The sequence below is a fragment of the Elephas maximus genome, chromosome 21, assembly GCF_024166365.1.
Source record: "Elephas maximus indicus isolate mEleMax1 chromosome 21, mEleMax1 primary haplotype, whole genome shotgun sequence".
Lineage (NCBI taxonomy): Eukaryota > Metazoa > Chordata > Mammalia > Proboscidea > Elephantidae > Elephas > Elephas maximus.
Genome location: NC_064839.1, coordinates 54362983 through 54367917, shown reverse-complemented (window position 1 = coordinate 54367917; position 4935 = coordinate 54362983).

Sequence of the window (4935 nt, the reverse complement as noted above, 5' to 3'; positions counted from 1 at the left end):
CCGAGAAGAACGGTGGCCAGGGATGAGTGACAGCGCAAGTGCGCGCCGGGCGGGGCCGGGACCTGGTGGAGAATGACTGACAGCACGTGTGCGGACGGGCGAGGCGGAGCCGGAGGAGGGGCGGCCAGGCTGGGGGTGGGGCCGAGAGACAAGTGGGCGGGTGGGGCGGGGCGAGAGGTACAAATGTGCTGACGGGGCGGAGCCGTGGGCAGGGGGCCGAGGTGGCCGGGCTGGAGGCAGGCCGTGTGACAGCACGTGTGTAGGAGGGCGGGGCCAAATGATAGCATGTGGGCGGGAGGGGCGGGGCCTGGCCGAGTGACAGCACGTGTGCGGGCGGGGCGTTTGCAGCTGCCTTGGGACTTGTGGCTTCCGGGGGTGGGGGGGAGGAGGGCACAGCCTCACCATTTCCAGTCAGAGGTGCGCTCCAGGCTTGGTGGAGTGCACTGGTGCCAGCTCAGGACTGAGTCCGAGGCCAGGAGGGGCTCAGGCTGGGTCAGACCCAGGGTCGAGCGCTTGCCCTGCTAGGCACCCCCCCAGCTTCGTCCCTCTGCACCCCAGGGCTTGTATCTCCTGTGACTGCGGATTCTCTGCGTGCCAGGGCTGCGCAGGGGGGCGGCTGCCCCTCAAGTGGGTGCGGGTCCCTAGCCTCCCCAGCTTCAGCCCCTGGAGGGTGAGGCTTAAAGTCATGTCACCCCTGTAGCGTGGTGCAAAGGGGGACAAGGGCGATCACATCTTTGCATCTTCTCAGTGCCCCGATTGGGGACAGAAGAAATCACAGTCCCCGTCCTACATAAGAGGGGTCAGGGACCAAAGCTTTCCATCTGGGACCACTGGTATATGAAGTGGCCCAACTGGGGTTTGACTACAGTCTAATGCTCTTTCCACTTCACCCTCCACCTAGCAGGCCCCCACTTGCCCCTACCAGGCCCTCCAAAGCCCAGAGGAACCCCATACCCCCTACTATCAGCTTAAGACCTGCCAAGCCCAGGACAGGGTGGGGCTCAGCTGGGCAGAGAGGGCCAGAGCAAAGCCTGTGTCTAAGCACCTTCACAGGTGTGTGAGTGTGTGTGTACATGTGAGTGCGTGTAAAAGTGCATGTGTGTATCAGACTGCATGTGTGTGTAAGACCATGTGCCTGTGTAAGACTGCCTGTGGGTGTGCACATGCATCCATCTTGGGATGAGCTCAGGGAAGCCGCAGAGCAGACCCTCCAATCTGGGGCCTGGGCAGTGCAGCTGACTGAGCAGATGGTGGCCCAGCAGGCAGGCATCAGAGTAGCCTGAGCCTGGCACTGGCCAGTCTGTTCCTGCAGTGCTCACCTGGCTATTCTGGTTTATTTGCAAATATGGTGTCTTAGTCATCTAGTGCTGCTATAACAGAAATACCATAAGTGGACAGCTTTAACAAACAGTAAGTCATTCTCTCACAGTTTAGGAGGCTGGAAGTCTGACTTCAGGGAGCCAGTTCCAGGAGAAGCCTTTCTTTCTCTGTTGGCTCTGGGGGAAGGTCCTTGTCATTAATCTTGCCTTGGTCTAGGAGTTTCTCAGCACAAAGACCCCAGGTCCAAAGGACATGCTCCACCCTTGTCTCTTCTTTCTTGGTGGAAGGAGGTCCCTCTCCTCTCTGCTTGCTTCTCTCTTTTATATCTCAAGAGAGTGACTCGAAATACACATTAACTCTGTAGATTGTGTTCTGTCTCATTAACATAACTGCCTCTAATCTAGCCTTATTAACATAGAAGTTAGGATTTACAACACATAGGATAATCACATCAGATCACAAAATGGACAACTACCTGATGCTGGGAATCATGGCCTAGCCATGTTGACACACATTTTTGAAGGACACAATTCAGTCCGTAACACATGGCTGTGCCGTAACCAGGAGCAACAGCCGGGCTCTGCCAGGTCGTCCTGCAGGAACAAACAGCCCCCAAAGCCCTGGGTGCACAGATCCTTTCTGCTCACCTCACAGGCAGGCCGGTCCTGGCTCAGCTTCTGTCTCCTCGTCCTGGAACCAGCTGAAAGGGAAGCCATGACCCTGAGGTGGGCCCTTGTGGGGCAACGTGGCTGGTACCTGATGGCCTGATGCAGTGGCTTTTCCAGTCTGTGCACAGTTGGGGCACACATGACCCCCAGCTGACCACTGCCTGGGAAGTATTTGCCCCCAGGGCCCCACACAAACCAGGTTGTGACACGTGGTGGGGTGGGGGGGGGTCATACTCTGTGCAGGGAGAGGGGCAAGCAGTTGGGAAGGATACAACCACTTTGCTCCCAAACCAAAAGCAAGCTGGGGAGTGGCACAGAGACTGAGCTGGAGAGATACAGGGCCTGGCCAGGGGGGTGCCACAGGCCCTGAATTCATTGGGCCCTGCCTCTTGATTCCACCAGTGCTCCTCACTGCCTCACGGCAAAGCTCAAGGTCTTGAACCCCACATCCACGATGTCCTACCCCATTTTCCAGACCTTACATACCTGACTGGACCACCTGACTCACACCCCTCACCTGGCACTTTCTACCTTTGAAGCCAGGAACACCTTCCTTTTCACTGTTGCCACAGAACTTCCACTTACCCCTCAATCCTCAGGTTCCATATCCCCCTGGAACCGACTCCCTACTCCAGCCCAAACACTCCCTCCCTCTGATCTCCTGCTCCCACACAGCCATTGGGTTACCTATCTGCTCCTGGGAGTGCACACCCCCTCCCTCAACACCAGGGCAGGCCCGGCTCACAGTACTAGTGGTGGGGCGGAGGGGCTGGAGGAAGGGTGGAGGGGTGAGGTGGGGAGGAGGGCCCTGTGGACCAGTGCTGTTTTCTTTTGAGCAGGTGGGGGGTTCTGAACAGCCCTGCCACCCCCCTTCCTGAGGCATACTCTCTCCAGATGGCTGGGCGGTGGTGCGGGTGCTGGCAGTATCTGTCCCTGTGGTGAGCTTGGAAGGAGGCCAGGCTGCCTGGGGAGGTGGGGGCTCCACTCACTTCCCCAGGTGCAGAGGGAGGGGGAGACACTTCCTCTCTGGGCTGAGGCTCCTGAGGCTGGGGAGTAGCCCCTGGGGGTCACTATCCCTCTCTGAGGCAGGGACCCCAAAGCTGGGGTGGAACAGCCCTTTGGCCCTTTCGCAGTGTTGGCCTCATGGCTAAGGTATAGCAAGCAGGGTCTGAAGCATCCCTCCCCACCCAGAGGGGCTCATGTCTGCAGGGTCAACCCCAGGTGCCCTGAACCGGGGCTGGGGGCTGACCACTGAGAGACCCCTTTCTCCCTCTGCCTTTTCATCCCCACTGGGGAGGAAAACTGAGGCCAAACCTCTCCTCCTGCAGGGTGTGGGGGCTTTGTGTGTGTGTGTGGTAAACTGGGCCAGCTTATGGTGACCCTCCAAGTGCAGAGACAGGCCGCTGGAGAGGGATCCCAGGCTGGCAACCCAGACCTCGGAGGCTGATGCCCTGGTGAGAGATCCCGCTTTCTCCCAGGGCAGCCTGGAGGCTGGAAGGCAGAGCCGTGGCCAAATTGGTCTCCCTTCTGGCCTCAGTTTCCACATCTGTAAAAAGGGGGGTAAATGAGCCCTGAGCACAGCCAGCTTCACCCATTTCAGGCTTCAAAGGGCTAGTTTGGAGTTTAGCTTAACAACATAACCTTCAACTCTGGAAGGGCCCACCTTTTCCTGGGGCCCCTGGGGCCCCTGACCCTCCAGAGCTCCTCAGCCTTCCCCACCCCACAACTCCAGCTCCGACCCCCCACTCTGGCCACTTCCCCTTTTTTCCTATTCTGCTGCACTGAACATTCCAGGCAACACATCTCCACTGCAGAACCCTGCATCCGCCTCCACAAAGGGCGAGCCACACCCCTCTTCCTTTCCTCCAGGAGCTGAGCAGGCTGGTGTGGAGCCATCAGGGTTTCGGAAATAAGGATTATTGTGTATAAAACTGTGTACTTCAATAGAGACTTATATACAAACGTATAGACACCTCCTCTGACAAGGGCCAGCACTTGGTCCTGGCAGTGACCCTGTCCACTGCAAGATGCAGGTGTGGCGGCTTAGCAAGGAATGGGAGGTACAGTGGCCCCCAAAGTGTCCATGACCAGCCCAGGACCTGTGGACATGAGCAAAGGGACTCTGCAGATGTGCTAAAGGTTATGATGGGACATGAGATAGGAGACCATTCGGGACACGGAAGCAGACAGATTTGGAGCATGAGAAGCCTGAGATGGAAGGGCCGCACGCAGGGACCAGGAGAGGCCTCCAGGGGCTAAGGGCAGCCCTGGGCAGCAGGGAGGCGGGGACCTCATTCGTACACAAGGACCAGGACTCCACCACGACAGGAATGACCTGGGCAAAGTCTCTCTGAGCCTCCAGGTGAGAGCCTGCCTGCTGGCCACCCTGACTTCTGCCTCTTGAGACCAGGTACAGAAGACCCAGTGCACGCTACCCCTTTCACAAGCAAGATCCATTTTAAGACTAGGACACGGGGGCAGGTAAGTTCCTCCTTTGAACTCTTGGGTGGCCAGTGGTGCGGCCAGGTGTGAAGGCAGCTCTGGGGGTTCAGGCTGCTGCAGGGGTAATGGGCAGACGTGGGGGCAGATGGAGTAGAGGGAAGAGGGCACTTTAGTTCTGGATGTGAATCTGGGCGGGGGGGCAGTTGCACACAACAATAATAAAGGCTAGCCTGTTCTGAGAGCTCCCGGTGCCCAGGCTCCCTGACCCTGCACTCCCAGACGATTTCCAGTTTAAGACCAGGAGGCCCAGCCTGACAGAGGTGGGGCCTGGAAGGAACCCCAGCTGTCTGGTGGTGGGGTCCACGCCCTTCCCATATTCTATATGGTCTGGGAGTCGGAGAGGCTGGGACAGAGCTGACACTCATCCATTCATTCTGCAAATGTTCTCTTACTTCCTGCATGAGGCTTCCATCTAGAGGACAGTCTGTGGCTGGGGGGCTGCCAG